The 20,125-nt window shown below is 37.7% G+C and overlaps 1 long non-coding RNA gene across 4 annotated transcripts in view; it reads right to left on the minus strand.

Annotated features, from left to right (window-relative positions):
• Positions 1-12,614, minus strand: part of LOC309659948 — a 369,679-nt gene extending 357,065 nt beyond the window's left edge. For 3 of the 4 annotated variants that reach the window (XR_014263055.1, XR_014263056.1, XR_014263057.1), the window contains exons 1-2: positions 11,110-12,614; positions 9,371-9,477 (exon numbers count right to left, since the gene is read on the minus strand). This is a non-coding gene — a long non-coding RNA (uncharacterized lncRNA). The remainder of the gene's footprint in view (positions 1-9,370; positions 9,478-11,109) is intronic. The other variant, XR_014263058.1, reaches the window with a different exon arrangement.
• Between the last annotated feature and the right edge of the window lie 7,511 nt (positions 12,615-20,125).

Consider the following 20,125-nt stretch of genomic DNA (forward strand, 5'->3'; position numbering starts at 1 on the left):
AGGGAACTATACTCAGTATCTTGTAATGACCTATAATAGAAAAGAACCTGAAAAAGAACATATATATATGTATGTATAACTGAATCACTTTGCTGCACACTTGAAACTAACACAACACTGTAAATTAACTATACTTCAATAAAAAAAAAAATCTATTCAAAAATTTATGATGACCTGATATGCATTAAAACTTCACTCAGAGCAATATAATTTTGACTCTCTGTTAGGGAAAGAATTGAATCTTTCATATACTTTATTCTGTGTGAGGGTCAAAAAAATATTATTACTTATTGACAATGAAAATAATATGTAATTATTACAATGCTAGATACATCAGAAGTGTCCAATACATTCTCATTGATTGACCGACATGTAAATGAACTGTGTGATTCTTTGTATTTTACAGATCGGATAGTTCAGGAAACACATTATTCATTCAACAAAGAACTAAAAGATTAGTGCTTAAATGTCCAGCTTGATTGTTCTGTCCATCCTTCTTTGGCTTGAGAGACAGGCTATGTAACTTAGATTTAACTAATCAGCAGTTCTATACACTTGACCTACCATAATACAAATGAAGTAGAAGCAAGATACGTACACAACAGAAATGACAAGTCAACATCTAACCCCCAAAATCTACACAAAGAAGCATTTTTAGCACTAAACTGTGTGTTGTTCAAGTTTCTATACAAAGGAAAAAAAGGGGGGCCTGGTCCTGGCCCTATAGGAGATTACAGTACACTGAATTCTGGTCTCTGGAATCAAAACTATTAAAGAATAAGGTGATAGTAATATACAATGTTCGAAGGCGAATGTGCTTTGGGTTGAAGCTGAATGAATGCATGATTGAAGTGGATAGGGAAAGAGAGGTCAGGGAACTTGTTTATGTACCCTGATGTAGGGAAGAAGTTGTTGGGTTTTTCTAAATGCTGTTTTGTTTGTTTTGGCTTTGCTTATTTTGTTTTTGCCCTTTAATCTCAGTTTAGTCCTCATACTCTACCAGTTTTCAAAAAGGGATCTTCTTCCAACAAGAAAGCTCACCAATTCAATATAATTATCTGAACTTGATATAGCATCTGCAGGATATTATATTAGATAATTTTCCTTTTTAATGTCCAATTTACATAGACTGGCCTAGATCTTGGTGATTTAAGTTGTATTGATACCCTTTGGAAAAAGACTTGCCTACATGAATAACAGCTTTATTTTTGGTCACACTGCTCAGTGCCAAATTGGAAAAGTCTATAGAGAAATCCTCCCAACACTGGCTTCCTGAAATTAAGTAAATTTCATGAACTCCTAAGTGGTTATTCTAATATCTGAATAGGTAGCTACATAGACATTTCTGATTAACTCACTGACACTCCTGATTAGTATTGAATCAGTTGTTGTTCATAGGGAAAACAGAAACCACCCTATGAATCATGGATCTAAAGGGTTTTATGAAGAATCAGGGGCTTACATTTTTCTTAGAAGAAATGGGAGAACAGAGGTCAGGGAAGCTTCCACCGAAAGTTAAGAGAGGGACTTCCCTGGTGGTGCAGTGGATAAGAATCCACCTGCCAATGCAGGGGACACTGGTTTGATCCCTGGTCCAGGAAGATCCCACATGCTGCGGAGCAACTAAGCCAGTGTGTCACAACTACTAAGCCTGAGCTCTAGAGCCCGTGAGCCACAACTATTGAGCTCGTGCACCACAACTACTGAAGCCCACATGCCTAGACCCCGTGCTCCACAACAAGAGAAGCCACCGCGAGAAGCCCACGCACCGCAATGAAGAGTAGCCCCCGCTCGCCACAACTAGAGAAAGCCCACGCACAGCAACAAAGACCCAACGCCACCAAAAATAAATAAAATTAAATCTTTAAAAAAAAAAAAAGTTAAGAGAGCTGCCTCTGAAAATTAGAGAGGTTGTCTCAGCCCAAAGCACTAAAACTACTGATAAAAGGTTTTGCCTAGAAGTTGCTGCAATTCTATAGTATCTCCGAGAAGGTCCTATGAACTGACTTTGAGTGAATCCACTTAGCTCGTGGTTCTCAAGAGCTGAGCTCTTAAGAATATGTCCTTTCATGGGAAAGCTCAAATCTGGGACTTCACAAGGAAGAGGATTCTGGGAAATATGGTTCCCAGCTTCTTTGCTTAAATTCAGATGCAACTTTAGACAGGAGTGCCCGATGCCCAGTGGACTGCAGATGGTACAGCACAAGTCCCCCTCAAATTATGCATCACTTTCTAAAATAATGCTCATGATAAGGTGTTACTGCCTTAAAAGGACATTCGTGTTCTATTTAAAAGGGAAGAGGATTCTGAGGAGAAAAAAAGTGTGAGAAACACAGCATATTTTAACACTGGCTTTGGAAATTAACAATGAACGATAGCATAGAAAAGGCACTTAAAAGCTGAGGAGGAAAAAACATGTTTGACTTTATTTAATCCAACACTTCCACACTTATTGGATCAAAGAGTTCTTTTTCTTTTCATGTAGCACTTCTTAACAAGGTTCCACAGTAAGCTTTTATATAAACCCTATTCCAGCGGATGTTTTCAGCATCCTTCAAGATTATTAATCGAACTACGGTTAAATGACGCATACTGACGAAAGCATTTACCTATTCTCCCTCCTGACACTACTGAAATCACCATATTGGGATTTTTCAAGCATAAGCCCCCAAAACTAAAGGAACTAGAAAGAAAACCATCAGAGATGACAGATTTTAACAGTTTTAAAAGATGGATAATAAATGTAAAATCAGTAACTAGGGAATATGATTTAAGATATTTAACAATTAGCATGACCTGGGCAATAGCCAATCAGAGGAGAAACCAGGAAAGTTTAGAGCTAGGTCTTGGTAGCCCCCCACTAGGCTAGACAGTAATACTTTCACTGATGGATGGTGGAGAGTCAAAAGCCCCAGTTATATAATTTGGCGCTATGAGAGGTGGGGAATACTCAGTAGGTTAGGGGTTGAAACTGTTTATGAATTGACACAGAAGTATTTTAAGGGTTTAACAGTCGGTAAACCATTCCAGGAAGAAGGCATTCTAATCAGAGAGATGAAAGTCTTAAACTCCGTATGTGTAAAATACAGTCTCAGTCTGTATCACAGAGTTGCTGTGACCTGCCAAGAGGTTCTACTGACCCTAGAAGGAAATTATGTGGCAAATATGCCAGTGCTTTATAAGCTATAAAATGCTATACACATACTATTTATTATGTTAAATATGTTATTATTTCTCCTACAACTGCCAGCATGGTGCTTGCTTCCTAAAATTAAGAAATTACTAGAAAACTTTAGACCCTTTTTTCCGTTTTACCCCAAAGAACTGTTTCATGCTCACAAACAAGAATGAAAAAATATATTTACAGCAAGAACATATGCTCTAAGTGATTCTTCAAATGTATTCTCAGTAAACAAAGCTAATCTTTCTTGAAATAGCACGGCAACCTTAACACCTCCAGGATTTCTATCAGAATAAACTCTTATCTTCTGGAAACATCTTTCCTCAAATATTAGTAGCCAGATGCTCCTTCTCTGCCATGACCCTTCCCACATGCACACACACAAGCCACACACACGCCTGCCATCTTTGCCTCTCCTGACCCTTTCAATAAATGTGTGCTGGCTCATTCTTCAACAAACTCATGCCCCAGCGACTTTGAAGGGCTGTCCTCAAGCTAAAGATTATTTTGAAGGGGCAAGGAGGGAAATCTTTGTTTTTGTTGCTTTGCTCCTGAGCTTTTTTCTTTTACAAAACACCCCATTTTACCCAGGATTCTTGACTTTACTCTGAAAAATTACAGTGAAAATTAAAGATTGGGCTTCCCTGGTGGCACAGTGGTTGAGAATCTGCCTGCCAATGCAGGGGACACGGGTTCGAGCCCTGGTCTGGGAAGATCCCACATGCCGCGGAGCAACTAGGCCCATGAGCCACAACTACTGAGCCTGCGCGTCTGGAGCTTGTGCTCCACCACAAGAGAGGCCGCGACGGTGAGAGGCCCGCGCACCGCGATGAAGAGTGGCCCCCGCTTGCCACAACTAGAGAAAGCCCTCGCGCAGAAACGAAGACCCAACACAGCCAAAAATAAATAAATAAAAATAAAAAATAAAAAATAAAAAATTAAAGATTGTTAAGGCTGAATACTTGACATTTTCTTGGTAATAATTCACAATAATTTAAAGACATTATTAGATTTTCTAGCTGCTTGTAGAAGGACAACTAAGGTGAAAGTTTAAGTGGGCTGCTGGTTGAAAGTGAAATCAGTTTACCATCCTCTGCATTCACATGTTAATTTAATCTCAATAATTCTGCTAACACTAGACAAAATGCTTTCTCTCTTTGTTTTTGTTTTTGTTTTTATCATTTACATTTTATCACTAAGTTTTGGCCACACTGACCTCTCACGATCCTGCCATCTTACAGCGCTTCCTATCTGTATCACACATTTTACCTTATAACTAAAGATGACACTGAATTATTGCCTATGCTTTCATCTTCATGGACCAGTTCTCCCATGAGATTTTTTTTTTTCAACTTTATTACAAGGGATTGGCTAGTACAATGGTGAGGGCTGGCTAAGCAAGTCCAAAGTGCATAAGACAGGCAGTCAGGAAGGGAAGATGACACGCAGGGGGGAACTCCACAGGCACAAACTGAAGCTCTCTGTTCACAGGTGGTGGTCAGGAAGGAAGATCCAGAAGGAAGGGAGCAATTACAGAGCCAGAAGCTATGTGGAGTCCTGGCTTTAGAGAAATCCTAGGTCCTCTTTTAAAGGCTTTCACTCAGATTAATTTAGGCCCACCCCAGGTATTCTTCCTTTTCATTAATTTAAATTCTAATGATTAGGGACCTTAACCACATCTGCAAAATCCCTTCACAGCAGCACCCAGATTAGGGTTTTAATGACTAGAAGTTATGCATATGCTACAAAATGACCACTGTCTTTGTATTCTCATGAGAGGATATCTTTTGCAAACTGCCCTACCCAGACACATACGAGATAGAGAATTCTGGGGACTGTAGTTCAGTCAAGCCAAATTAACATCAAAAAGCCATCACACTGAACATGTGGTATATAGGACATAATTGACACGATTGCTGCTCTTAAAGAAGAAATCAAGGCTTATGTAAATATAATAATTTCCTATCTTCCCAAATGCCTGCCTCTGTGCTATATACATAAACAGATACACAATAAACACTTAAAGAAATAATTGGTGGTCTTGGCTAATTTCTACTCAATTTGATTATGACTGATTTGAGCACTAAACAGGTTTGATGAGTACATTGTTTTGTCTGCATAAAATGATCTGATGGGAAGCAAGAATTGAGTTAATAGCAACATTGTTTTTCTCACCTCTTTTTCTATTAAATACACACTAAATGGTTCTTTATGAAAGCAGCATAAAAAATACTCATTTTAATTTAGTATGTTTAATGAAAGAAGGCTATTTCAAATTCATAGTATAAGCCATCAATAAGAATTATCAAAATAACAGAAAAAATAGTATAACCCATCCTTTGAAGTCAATGGTATAATTCATCCATTCATTCAATAAATAGTTATCAAGTACCTTCTGTGTGCTATCATGGTTCCATGTGCTGGAGATACAGTTGAGGAAAAAACAAAGTTCCTGCACATATAGAGGATACCTATGTGGGAGGTGACAAAAGAAACATGTGAACAGTTTAATACATGTGAACAGTTCAACATACAAAAATATCAATTAATATGGGCAGATTCAATAACTCTGGGCCCAAAATTTTTCATGGCCCTCATTTTAAAAAATAAAATAAAACACACAAAACCGATCAATACGAAATTGGATATACACTGCCTGTGCACACCACCAAAGATGACCTGGGTTAGAGATTTTGAACATTTCACATAGCATAGCATGGAGGGTGCTTCTTAATAAGGGTAAACAAAAGCTTCCAAGGACTTGCCCTAAAATAATTCTCCAAGTTCCAGTAATGGTGAGAGCACATGTATCTAGTAAGAAATCTATACCTTTCAATGTTATACATACGCAAAACTCTCATTTCTATCATCTTTAAAAGGCAAATCTTCTCTGATTTCACATTAGTAACACAGAAAAATTGGAAGTACTTTAAATTTCATGGTAATATCCATAAATACTGAAATTCTGGTATCTCACTGGATTCGAGTGAGGATTAAACTGATGCCATTGAAGAAATGTGTCTTCCCTGTACTAAAAATGAAAATTCAAATTTTTTCATAATGAGTTTACACAAGCTGAGTAACACTAATAAATTCTTTTTCTTTCTTTTCAAAAATATGCTTATTAAAAGAAGAAATAACTACCTTTCCTTAAAACAGTAGAATGAACTTTTATATACAATGAATAATACTTATTACTTGGAATAAAGGAAACCTTAATACTATTATAAACAAATTAAAAAATTAGATGCCCATTAATACTTATTTAGAATGGAAAAATAATTAATAAATCTTACAAAGCTGACACTCAAAAAAATCACAAAATTCAGGAAAATGCCATAATCTTTTTGTTAATTAACTTCCTAACATATTCTACAATTCATTCTTTTTTTTTTTTTATTTATCTTTGGCTGCCTTGGGTCTTCATTGCTGCACGTGGGCTTTCTCTAGCTGCAGTGAGCAGGGGCTACTCTTCCTTGCGGTGTGCAGGCTTCTCATGGCGGTGGCTTCTCTTGTTGTGGAGCACAGGCTCTAGGCACGTGGGCTTCAGTAGCTGTGGGACGCAGGCTCAGTAGTTGTGGTTCGCAGGCTCTAGAGTGCAAGCTCAGTAGTTGTGGCACACGGGCTTAGCTGCTCCATGGCATGTGGGATCTTCCCGGACCAGAGCTTGAACCCGTGACCCCTGCATTGGCAGGTGGATTCTTAACCACTGCACCACCAGGGAAGCCCCTCTACAATTCATTCTTTACTATATTTTTTGACTACATACTCTAACAACTATGAAAATTATTTTGTATTATTTGGCCATGTTTTCTATATGAAAAAAGTTTTAATTCAGGTTTTCCTCTGACATGGTTGATCAAAATTTGTGGATTTTTTTTTCACTATTATTGGTTATCTAGTAATGTTTATTTCAACTTCACAACTCATTATTGGTAATGTCATGTAAATTTCTGTAGCATATTATAAGTTTCTTGCTGAAACACAGAAAATATAATAAGTCTATTTTACATAACTCCCATCAAAAAAGAAGACAGACTTTTCATTATGTAATTGTTATATGATGTCTTATCAAGTATATTCCTGATAAGACAGCATTTCTATTTTAATTAGGCATCCATGGGAACTGCACCCTCCAATTACAATTTTATAATCTGGTGATTAAAATACTTTTCCATAAATTAGCTTCTGGTGCTTTATATTTCAAACATTGTTTCTTCCCGACTACCCTCGTAATTCCTGTTTCAAGCACTGTGAGACACACTCATATTAACCCTGCTCCTCCATTCCACGAATGTCAATTGTATGCCCAACTCAACTTCCCCTTAGCTGGACCCCAACAATGCCTGCAGCCACTCTAATGTCACTTGTCAGAGGGGAAAATGAGATATATGATGATGGTTAAAAAAAAAACCTTAATTTTATAATTTTTACAAAAATATAGGGCCAAGCAAGAGGCCCAGAGTAATGAGGGCTAAGGTTAGAAGGGCAATTTGGCAGAGAATGTACTGTTATTTTTTTGTAATTTTTGTTGATTTATGCTGTCATATCCCAGGTTTCTTCCCTAATTACACTGGTCTTATTGATCTTTGTCTGTGACAGAACTGCTAATGGTGTAGAGCTGGTTCCTGTATTGCTACAGACTTTACAAACCACGGGACACAATCTGGGTCAAGTCAGTCTCAAATCCAGGACCTTCATTTTATTAGTACCTTTGAGTAGACTAATATATTTGAAATATTAAGTCATGTTTTTCTTCCATTTTGGTCCCCCGCCCCATCTTCCTCCACAATGACTAAGTAGAGGGATATGGCAGGGCTAAGTGAAAAACAAAGTCTCTCCCCAACTCTGCTTTCCAAAAGCCTAAGGTCCTGACAGGAGCTGGTGAATTAAGAAGACTATTCCTAATCTCAAAAATCAGAGAAACAATAATAGACAAGAATTCTGCCTCTGGTCACTAGATAGAAAACATTCCTCCGTTAAAGAAAGAAAAGAGAGTTGGAGGGGACGTGATGAGAGTGTAGGGATCAGACACGGAAGTGGAAGGGGCGAGGAAAAGTGACATGAGCCTTGATTTCTGGGCCCTGTGTCCTGTTCTAGACGAATCTCTGGAGAGTCACCAAGATCCCAGAGGAGAGAAGATGCACAGAGAATCTGGGAAGATGTGTGTCAGCGTGGTGGTGAGTTCAGTGCCTACACAGCATGGGATCCCATATGCCTACACAGACCACTGAAGGGGCCAACCGGACAGGAAAGACAGATGTGTCAGACATGACCTGTGTGGACTAAGGACTAGGTAGGAAGATGGACATCGATGCAGATAATTGTGAGGACAAATGACATGAAGAGTCTACTCTCCTAAGAGAGAGTAGAGGGGATTCTTTTTTAATCCTTCCAGTTTTATTGAGATATAATAGACATACAGCACTATATAAGTTTACGGTATACAGCATAATGATTTGACTGACAAACATCGTGAAATTATTATCACAATAAGTTTAGAGAACATCCATTATCTCATATATCTGTATATGAGATACAAAATAAGCAAAAAAGGAAAAAAATTTCCTTGTGATGAGAACTCTTAGGATTTACTCTTAACTTTCATGTACAACATACATCAGTGTTAATTATATCAATCATGTTGTACATTACATCCCTAGTACTTATTTATCTTATAACTGGAAGTTTGTACCTTTTGATCACCTTCATCCAATTCCCCCTCCCCCGGCCCCCTCCTTCTGGGCTATGAGTTTGTTTCTTTGTTTAGGTTTTTTTGAAGTATAATTGACCTACAAACACAATGTTAATTCCTGGTATACAACATAGTGATTCAATATTCCTATACATTACAAAATGATCACAATAACTCATCTGTCATCATATAAAGATATTACATTATTATTGACTGTATTCCCCTGTACAGTACTGTATGCTGTACATTTCATACCCATGACTCATTTATTTTGTAACTGGAAGTCTGTACCTTTTAATCTCCCTCACCTATTTCTCTAATTTCTTCCACCCTGCCAAACTGGCAGACTACAAATAGATATCAAATCAAGATATAAAATATATAAGAATTATAAATAGAATTATAAAAGAATTATAGATAGAATTAAGAATTAAAATAAGAAAAACAACAACAAAAATTATACATGTGCACACACACAAATATATCTTGCTTACCTGAACTGTGCCCTGAAGAGCAAGCATATCTTCTACATCTGGTTATCAGAGGTGTAGAAGGTGGAATGAATGCCATTCCACTGCAGGCATTCAAAAAATGGCTTTCCCTAAGGAAAATCAAAGAGTTTATTAGTGAAACAAAAATCTCAAAATTCTCAAGGGAATTCTAGGTAACTTTCAGTAATTCAGACAAGTTTCTTTCATGCGGAGAGACATTAATATTAATACATTCTGGGTCTATGTCTGATGGTATATTTCACACTCTAAGTGGGAAAAGGTGAGTTTAAGTATTCACCTATGACTATAAAAGCTAGGCCTTCATTACAACATCTAGCCTTAAAATTGTCATTAACGAGCTAGTTTTTTTAATTACAAACATAATGAGAACATTGATATTAATTTTAAATATATTAGCTATATTCTGGATTAAATGACTTATGAGGCTCATATTATCTTAGTCCTTAAACTTGCATACATTTCATAGAACATTAAAACATCAATTTTAAATTGGCAAATATGCTAGGTCACTAACTGAATGTGTCTAATTTGGCTGATAATCAAAGGCATATATAGTTCATATTTTTCAGAATTGCATTCAATTACCTGAAACTACAATTTCAAGCCAGTTGGATGCACTGGCTATACTCTCACTACCCTCTCATAAATGGTCTCCACAGAGCCTCACTTACAAGAGGTATACTGAGGGGAATTCATACCTATATAAAATAAATTCAATCAAGAGATATGTTTCACCTGCGGCCTCATCGAACGTCCTCCATCAAAAAGTCACCTGCAAATGCTCAACATCATTAATCATTAGAGAAATGCAAATCAAAACTACAATGAGATATCATCTCACACTGGTCAGAATGGCCATCATCAAAAAATCTAGAAACAATAAATGCTGGAGAGGGTGTGGAGAAAAGGGAACCCTCTTGCACTGTTGGTGGGAATGTAAATTGATACAGCCACTATGGAGAACAGTATGGAGGTTCCTTAAAAAACTAAAAATAGAACTACCATATGACCCAGCAATCCCACTACTGGGCATATACCCTGAGAAAACCATAATTCAAAAAGAGTCATGCACCAAAATGTTCACTGCCGCTCTATTTACAATAGCCAGGACAGGGAAGCAACCTAAGTGTCCATCAACAGATGAATGGATAAAGAAGATGTGGCACATATATACAATGGAATATAACTCAGCCATAAAAAGGAATGAAACTGAGTTATTTTTAGTGAGGTGGATGGGCCTAGAGACTGTCATACAAAGTGAAGTAAGTCAGAAAGAGAAAAACAAATAACTGTATGCTAACACATATATATGGAATCTGAATTAAAAAAATTTTTTTAAAAAGAAAATGGTCAGAAGAACCTAGGGGCAAGACGGGAATAAAGATGCAGACCTACTAGAGAATGGACTTGAGGATACGGGGAGGGGGAAGGGTAAGCTGTGACAAAGTGAGAGAGTGGCATGACATATATACACTACCAAACGTAAAATAGATAGCTAGTGGGAAGCAGCCGCATAGCAGCGGGAGATCAGCTCGGTGCTTTGTGACCACCTAGAGGGGTGGGATAGGGAGGGTGGGAGGCAGGGAGACGCAAGAGGGAAGAGATATGGGGACATATGTATATGTATAACTGATTCACTTTGTTATAAAGCAGAAACTGACACACGACTGTAAAGCAATTATACTCTAATAAAGATGTTAAAAAAAAAAAAAAAAAGTTACCTGGAGACTTCACGACAGAAGCTAGACAGACCCCTGGTTCGGGTGTACCACAGACACGCGGGCACCCAGTTCCCCGAGGCCACAGGCACCGCCGAGACAAGCTGCAGGGCCACATTTAGCCCTGGGAAAGAACTTGGAGGACCTACTCCACCCGCGCAAGAAACTCAGGCGGAGCCTCAAGTGCCTGAAGCCCTGGCTTCACGTGGACTATAGACGTCGTACGCCTGCGCCTGCGCCTGCGCCCACTGCACCCGCACGAGTGCAATGAGCAGGCGCAGCGCCTGGTCAGTGACCCGGCGCCTGCACGGATCAGCGCGTGCTGCCCGTGCCTCCGCCTAGTGATGGGCACAGGTACCACCTCCCCACGCCCCCCACAGCCGGCGCGGTCCAGCGCTTCCGCACTCAGAGCAGAGTCTTACAGGCAGGTGGTCCTCCCTCTCCCCTGTTCCACCCTCCTTCCGAGCGCCTTGGAGCAGAATTATAATTAAAAATAACACTACCGTTTCAAAATACACACACACACACATTTGTGTGCTAGCTAGCCCCAATTGCCAGTATCAAATTTCTGTCCGTAGTTTAAAATTATAAGCACCTAAGATGTTAATGTGCATGGTATACCCAACTAAACTTGTTAAATTTGAACAACCAAGGATACGGTAACAAAAAGCAAACAAAAAAAGGCGCCAGTCTGGGAAAGTTCCCAATTTCAGTTGTAGTCACCTAAAATCCTAAAATCATTTTAAATGCAGTTGCAGGAGGAGAATTGGTAATAAGAAAGAAAGCTCACTAAGTAAAAATTTCATGGACCTTTTTCTTCTTTATTCTGTTATAGTGTCTCTTGTAGCCACCCGGAGTACTTCAGGGCTTCCTGTTCTTTCTATTATGACAGAGAAATGTCCACCCTCCAGCAGCTGACCCTGGAAATAGATGCATTGGAGAAGGATCTGAGGGGAAGAGAACTGGGCCATTTGCCTCTAGCAAATAAGGTTTTGTAAGAATCCAAGTTTGAGTCAGGACTGGGAGAGGGAGTAAGGGTGCAGTGGTGGGTTTTGGAATTGGGGTTGAAGATTGTACACAAGCTGTAAATCTCATTATCATTTTCAGGGTAATAAAGGACAAAGAAAATGTGAAGTAAATCACTAAATTCCCCCAGGGAGTCAAGTGTGACAATTCTGTAAATTTTCCACTCCGTAAAATTTCATCTTAACATACAAAAACAAGAAAAGATGCAAAGCAAGGGAATTATTTCCTTTTAGCACAGTAATGATTAAAAGAAACCACCTGGTAGGCTGTAATCCCAAATAGTGCACAAAACATGCCTGCAAAGCAACTGACTAGTCACATGTATAACATTCATTCCCTCATTCAACAAATAAATATTTGAACACTGGATACAATGATAACAGGAAAGATACTGTTTCTAATTTTCATGAAATGTTTAGTCCAGTATATGTGTGTATGTGTCTTGGGGGGAGAGGTAGCGATTAACCAATTTCCTCACTCAATGAGCTCACTCAATGAGCCATTGGAATACATAAGGAAGAAACATTTTGAGCGGAGAGAATTTCAGGAGTAAAGGCGCTGGGTTGGAAATATGCTTGCATGTTTAATATCATGAATGACAAATTTATTGAGCTCCGACTATACGCCAGGAACCAAAGACCCAATGTAAGTGAAATCAATATAAGTGAAGTCCTAAACCTCAAGAGGTAATATCATCCCTCAAGGATTATAATAGAAACAAATACCACAAAGCTCCATCACCCCAATCAACTCCAGGTAGTTGGGCAAATTTTCTTAGAAAATCTCTGATAAAGTTAATACATGGAATTCATATCATTAAGGGGTACAAGAAATTGGAATATGCAAAGTTAAGCCAGCTCTAAGGGAACACATGACCATTAGAAACAAGAGTATTAAATGTCATCAGTGAGAGGAATGGGGAGGAGGTATGAGTACAGGAGGAGGAGAAAACACACACTTTTAGAAAAGGTAGGGTGAGTAAAAAGGTACTGTTACCTCCAATTAGAAACAAATAATTAGAAGCAAAGCTGGTTACAATGGTGTCATGTAAACACTAGTCACCACTGATTACAAATCACACCAACTGTTTATATGTGTGTATATATATGCTATGAATGACTGATGTCTTCAATGTGCAGTTAGTAGGGCTGTTAAGACAAATAAGAACAGTTAAAATAATAGATTCCCAAGTTTTCTGTTATTAACAACCAAAATCACACAGCTTTATGGAGGAAACAAACCACTTTGGGCATTCCATATAATTTTATTAGAAATTCTTCTACTTCTGGTTTAACTAAGTAATCTACCACCTTCTGAGAAGATAGAAGGTTTTTGAAGGTTGTCATACATAATCTATTCCCTTATCAAAGGGAGTGTTTATGCCACACACATGTACAAACATAGGTCTGGACTTGTCAAAAAGATATAAATGGGGCTGACCTTGCTGAGGTTATCTCTTTTATTTCTAGAATACCTCGAATTACTCAGGCAAACTTTTGTGCAGAGGCAACAGAAATGAGGAGAATGGATTAAAAATTGATTCCAAGTTTTCTATGAAAATTATTTCATTAGTTTTAAAAATTAAACTACTCGAGCGATCTATCTATCTATAATGTATATATACACACAAAACTATCATATATATATTATATATATATTATATATATATACACACAAAATTGGTTACATTTCATTTTAGGCAATAGAGTACATTCATAGGAAGTTGGGGTAGATCTTTTAAAAATTTAATGAAATTTTAAATGCACAACGGTTTTGATCTCATTTGCAAATAGAACTGTTTTTAAAAGTAAAGAATATTACTCTTTTTGGTAATAAATATCAGTCAAACCAAAAAAAAAAAAAATTAAACTACTGATCACTTATAACATCCTTAGTTTTTTTTTTTTTTCCTTTGTTAGTTTGGTCAGATTAGAATTCAACCGGGATTAAAAATTAGTGTATTCTGAGTCATTTCTAAAGAACAGTTGACACCCTTTAAGAACTGTAGCTGCAGAAAAAGAGACAACCCACCAGGTAGGTTAAGAATTTAAACTACAACAAAGCCAAGGGCAAGAATTGCAAATCCGTGCTTTCTGAGCTTCAGAGATTTACACCAAGCTACCCTTTTAAAATTAATACTGGTTTACCGTCCCAATGCATAAGAAATTCACCCACTCCCTAGGCATTTGTTTGTGTACTTAAGCCATGGCAAGACAGATCAAAATCAAATGTTCTACTGTGTGCCAACATCTGGCACACAGATATGTGTGAGATATCTGAGTGAGATACTCCATGTGCTTTTCACACCTTAAAGGCTTATAATAAAATAGCCTCAAAAATGATTTTTGACAAACTCGTTCTTCACCTGCTGTTCTAACTCAAGCTGCTCTCAGAAATAATATCCAAGGAAAGAGAGTAAACCTGAAACGCTATGACCCTAATCATCTACTCTAATTCCTGCAATTGCGAGAAAATAGCCTGTTAGGGGCAAATTCAGTTTCTTCTTTGCTTCCAAAAGCCCTACAGCCAAGCCTGTAACTTCCTTAGACACATTTTTATAGAGAGTCAAGTTCACAAAATATGAATAACTACGAAAGTTCTCACTATTAATATCTGATATTCCTGTGTATAAAAAATGCACATAACCTACTCTCACATATACACATGTGCTCACACCATTAACATTATTCATTCAGAATATTTAATCATAGAATTTTCTCTCCACCTAAAATCTCTTGTTAAACAAAAATGACTAATGTGATTGAGTGATGGCAAGAAAACCCATGTCAGTGGCACTACGAGATGATTCATATGCATAATGTGAAATTAGGAGGCTCCTGGGGAACTTTCCAAGATTTCACTGAAGAAGAACAGCTTTTGGTGGATTCTGAACCATTAATTTTCTCTTTTATTTGAATAATTATATATCTATCAACTGAAAGTGAATTACAGAATGTCATTTGATCATAGTCAATCATTGTGATGGAGTCAACCAGGAGGTCAGGTGCTCCTGCCATGAAACTAAAAGTCAAAGTTTTTTGAGAACAGTGAAGAATATGAATTCAACACACACACACAAAAATCTCATTATGAACGTGTACTTTCTATGCACATAAAGTGAATACTTATAAGTCAAACATTACTTTTGCTTTAAATAATAAAATTGAAGCCGTATTTCTAAGAAAGTATAAACAAAAAGGAAGAATATGGTAAATCTTTAAAATCTCTCATTTTTTACATTGTCCTTTAAAACATTTATTCCCTTTAAAGCAATTATTCCATTTCTAGGAACTTACTCTAAGAAAATAATTAGAATTCTACTCAAATAAGGACTTTTTCTGAGCATTATTTATAAGAACAAAATTGTATAAATATCCTAAATATCTCTCACTAAAAGATGAATTTGTAAATTATGGCAAATACATCTAATGGGATATTCATTCTTTAAATAACATGTTTTCAAATAACTTTTGATACTTTAGAAAAATATTCAGGGTATAATGTTAAACAAGAAAAAAAGTAAAATAAAAGAAGTATATACATTATTTAACATTTCATATACATAAATGTACAGAAAAGGGGGCTTGAAGGGAATAAATTAAAATGGCATCTGTGCTCCTCTATGAATAGTAAGATGATATAATTTCCTTTTTATTCTATTATGTACTGTACACATTTCCTGTGATAAGCTTTTAATACTTTTTTCAACATAAAGTTATTTTTTGAGGGCAGGCAGGAGGAAACTTTTGGAGGTAATGGATATGTTTATGGCATAGGTTGTGTCGACTAAAAAAAATGCACACTTAAAAGTTGAGAGTTATGTTTTATTCGGTGGACAAAACTGAGGACTTAAGCCTGGGATGCAGCCTCTCTCTAAGGGACTGCTCCGAAGAGGCAAGAGGGGGAGCCAGGATATATAGGACTTTTTGCAACGAGGACCAGGTAGTAGGAACATCAAAAGATTACTGTTAATTAAAGAAAACCAGATATCTCAAATTAACGAATGTAGTGCTTTTCTGTGTATGGAAAGATGCAAGAGTTTGGGCTCACCGAAATCATTCCTTCGATGTGCACCTCAGCTATCTGGGGCCCTACCCTGTGCTTTCTCATCCTGAGTTTCCTCATGGTGCACTGTCAGGGGATGGGGGCGTGGCTGCAGTGGCTGATGATTGGATGGCGGGCCTTATGTTTCCGCCCCGAGTTCCCTCAGGGTTAATTAATGTCTGGTGGCTGTAGTGGCTGATGACTGCAACATCCTTTGTTTACTAATATGGCAGGCAGCATTTTTAGTTCACAGTGGTAATGATGGTTTCACAAGTCTTATCTCCAAACTCATCAAATTGTATACATCAGATATGTACACCTTTTTGCATGTCAAACATACGTCAATAAAGTGTTCTTTTAAAAGATATTTTTAATTGCTAATTGTGTCTAAATCTTTCTAATCCTCAAAATTTCATAAACGGTAAGAACGACATTTATGCAAAAATGTCTTGAAAATGACTTCAGAATATTTCATTCTAAAAAAAATTTCATGTGCTAGATGCTATGAGTCAACTATTCTGCTGCTTTATTTTGTTAATAGTTTTTAAATTTAAGTGGTACTTTAAGGAGTGATGTTTATTATTATTTTTTGTTTTGTTATATTTGTATTAGTTTTTTCTTCTCTGGAAAGTCTATCTTGTACTTCCACTCAGTAATCATTAACCATGATTAATTATCTGATTAATATATTTACTTAAGATCTAGTTGCCACTTAATTATGAAATGAACGTTTGTGCCACAGCAACATCTTCCAAAGTGCTGTCTATGAGAAATTGGTCCCGTTATCAAATAAGTTTGGAAAACACTGCTTAACATCTCCCACCACTTTCTAACTTAGAAAGTCAGAATTTAAACATGGATATGTCTTGAGAAGTACTGTTGTATAAGAACCTGTATGACTATACTTAGCCGATTCTTCCCCAAACTTGTTTTTTACAGAATCCTTTCCAAGAATATACGTTTTAATAATCTGAGAAACTAGTGTTTGGGAGCAGTGCTTAGCAAGCTTTAATTTGCACAAGAATCACCTGGGGAAAAGGTTGAAGTTGGTAATCTGATCTAGAAGGTCAAGGGTGAGGCCTGAGATTCTGAGTTTCTAACAATCGGCTTGGTGATGCCTGTATTGCAGATCTGCCGACCACACTTTGAGTCCTAATACGAGAGGGAACATACTTCAGGAAGTGGACAAAAGCCTGAAACATACCGCACACCCACCCACACACGTACACCCATTTTTTTCTGTAAACTAGCATTCTTTCATCAGATATTATTGAACACACACACTGTGTGAGGTATGGTATCAGGTGAGTACTAAATGTTAGCTTTAAAAATTAGATATCTGAAAAGATAATAGCTTTGCCTTCAAGGAATGCCTTATGTTGTCTTTCCACGTGGGTTAATTCATAGCCCAAACAACCTGATTTAATGTGTTACTGAATGGGCACTTACCATTAAATGTCTGAAGCCCAGTTTGGGCTCTTGGCTGTAATAAACTCAGATGGCAGCTCATAGGCGTGGAGCACCTTACTTTGTATCAGCATTTCTATTCCTTTGACAAGTCCATAACTGCTTTGTTATGTTAACTTTGAGACCAAGAGTGAACGCTTGCTAATTCTCTAAAGTCATGTAAATTATATTAAAAACAAATCAAAGTATAAAATATATACCTCTTTTTTGAAATGAAGTAATAATGGAAATTGTATTGCTTAAATTTTACTTTCTCTAAAGCAGTAGTCTCAACCAGGGGCAAATTTATGCCTCAGGGGGCATCTGGCATTATCTGGTGACATTTTTGGCTGTCACACTGTTTGCATGGAGGGAGGGGGATTCCCACTGGCCTCTAGTGAATAGAGACCAGAAGTGCTGCTATACATCCTACAACACACAGGACAGTCCCCCACAACAAAGAATTATCTGGCCCAAATATCAATACCCTATCTAGGTTAAGAATTTGTGCTTTTTTTCTAATACATTCTTTGATCTGATTCAGGTCATAGATTGGAAAACTCTGAAAAAGAATGTGCTAAGTCCTAGACCCTGTTTCACCTGGAGCAGATTTAATGCTGATTTGCAAATAGAAGTGAAGAAGAGGGAAACTACTGGTCGATAGCTCTCCTGAGAAGATGAAGGCATTTATGCACATTACTAAAATGTTCAGTGGCTGTGGTCATAGTCACAGGGAAGGAGTTGGGCCATTATCTGGTTATAACTGGTCAGTGTGCCACTTTTCATGCGTACATGTTGGGTTGCTATAAACCAGTGAAGAGGTTAAGATTTTCCAGGGTTCCTTTAGAAAAAAAAATCACAGTTTCCAAGTAGGTGCCAAAACAGTCATGAAAAGTGGCAGACAGTCCTCACAAGTTGAAACTGTATGACAATGAACAATGCACTTAACCTCCTTGCTCATATAGACCTGAGCTGCAGATTAAAAGTGAGATGATGCATGATGATGATAATGAATTGCTTTCTGCCCAAATGTCCTTGTTATTCAACACGCTGATGCCGACCATTTTCACACCCCAAGCCCAACATTAAGGCTGTTTTAGGAACATCAGATATTCACTCAGTGTAAGAATAAAGTGGGAATAGGAGTTGGACTGGGTGAATTAGGAAGATGCGGCAAGAGGATAGTGGTCAGAGAAAGCTCCAGGCTGGTACAGATTGGGAACCACTACTTCAAAGCCCAGGGAAACAGAGTAGACATCTGTAAGAATGGCTTATCCAGGTTTCACCACGAATATGATTGATGACCACATGGAATGTTTCATAGGACCAGGCAATTCTATATGAGCTTTTCATTACACTGAGTTCAGAAACTAAGGGTTGCGAATATGCTTATAGTGGGTGTACAGATGACACGCCATTTTTATAAGCATACTAGGCAATTATGTCTCAATTTTATCAACATACAAAACCACTAGAGTAACAAGAAGTATATGTATTGGGAATTTTATTTTTTTAATTTAACCAATAATGTGTATATAAAAACTAATATTGTTTGAACTGGGAAAAAATGTAACAGTGGGTTCTTTGAAGTGTGGATTATATAGATTTGAAAGTGAAGAATAATTGGACATGGTGGCATGTGCAGAACTAAATGACAGGATTCAAAATGTGCTGTGATGTGCCTGTAAAAATTAATATAGCTATGGCTGGGGAGGAGTGTTGTCCCAGTAGGTTCCTTGGGATGTAGAACATGTAGGTTTGAAGTAAAGAGCAATTCAATGTGGTGGTATCTGGAGAGCTAAATGACAGAACTCAGATGGTTAATATGATTTCCACAGCTTTAATCAAGCTGAAATAGCAGAGGCGGGATTCTGCGTGCCAGGGCAGCTGAGGATTGCTGGAGAGGCTGTTACATTCAGGGAAAACCGGGTGCACTGGGCACAGTACTGAGGTAGTGAAGAAATTCTAAGGAGGACAGTAGAGGCAGAAAACAAAACTGTACTGAGAAAGGACAGGAGTCGCTGTGTGCACTGCCATCAGAGAGATCCAGTATGTCAAGGAGTCATGACTAGAACAGGAAATTGGACATTTAAACAGAAAAATCTTACGACGCCACCAAGCTCAGTAGTTTAAGGTTGGTAGTTGGAAGTTGTTTCTACAGAAGAGCAGTGTGGTTCATGGCTCACCTGAATCAGAAGAATTACCTGGGCACATATTTAAAGTACAGGTAGATGAGTCAGAAACTCCTTGCTGTGTGTAGAAAAAAGCTTTTATAAGTTTCCAGTGTGACTGAGGTGCACACTCAAGAATGAGATGCACTGTACCTGAGATGAGAAAGACCACACCTGGGTCAGTGGTCACAGACCTACATGAGCTGGTCAAGGACAGAGCCGGAAGGGGATCTGAAGCCTCTGCCGTGGGGCACTACTGGAATCACTGACCATCAAGGTCCTCCCAGGAGCCTGGTGAGACCATAACTTAAATAAGTAATTTCCTGCATTTG

Source organism: Balaenoptera physalus (genome assembly GCF_965194825.1).
Source record: "Balaenoptera physalus genome assembly, chromosome: 4".
NCBI lineage: Eukaryota > Metazoa > Chordata > Mammalia > Artiodactyla > Balaenopteridae > Balaenoptera > Balaenoptera physalus.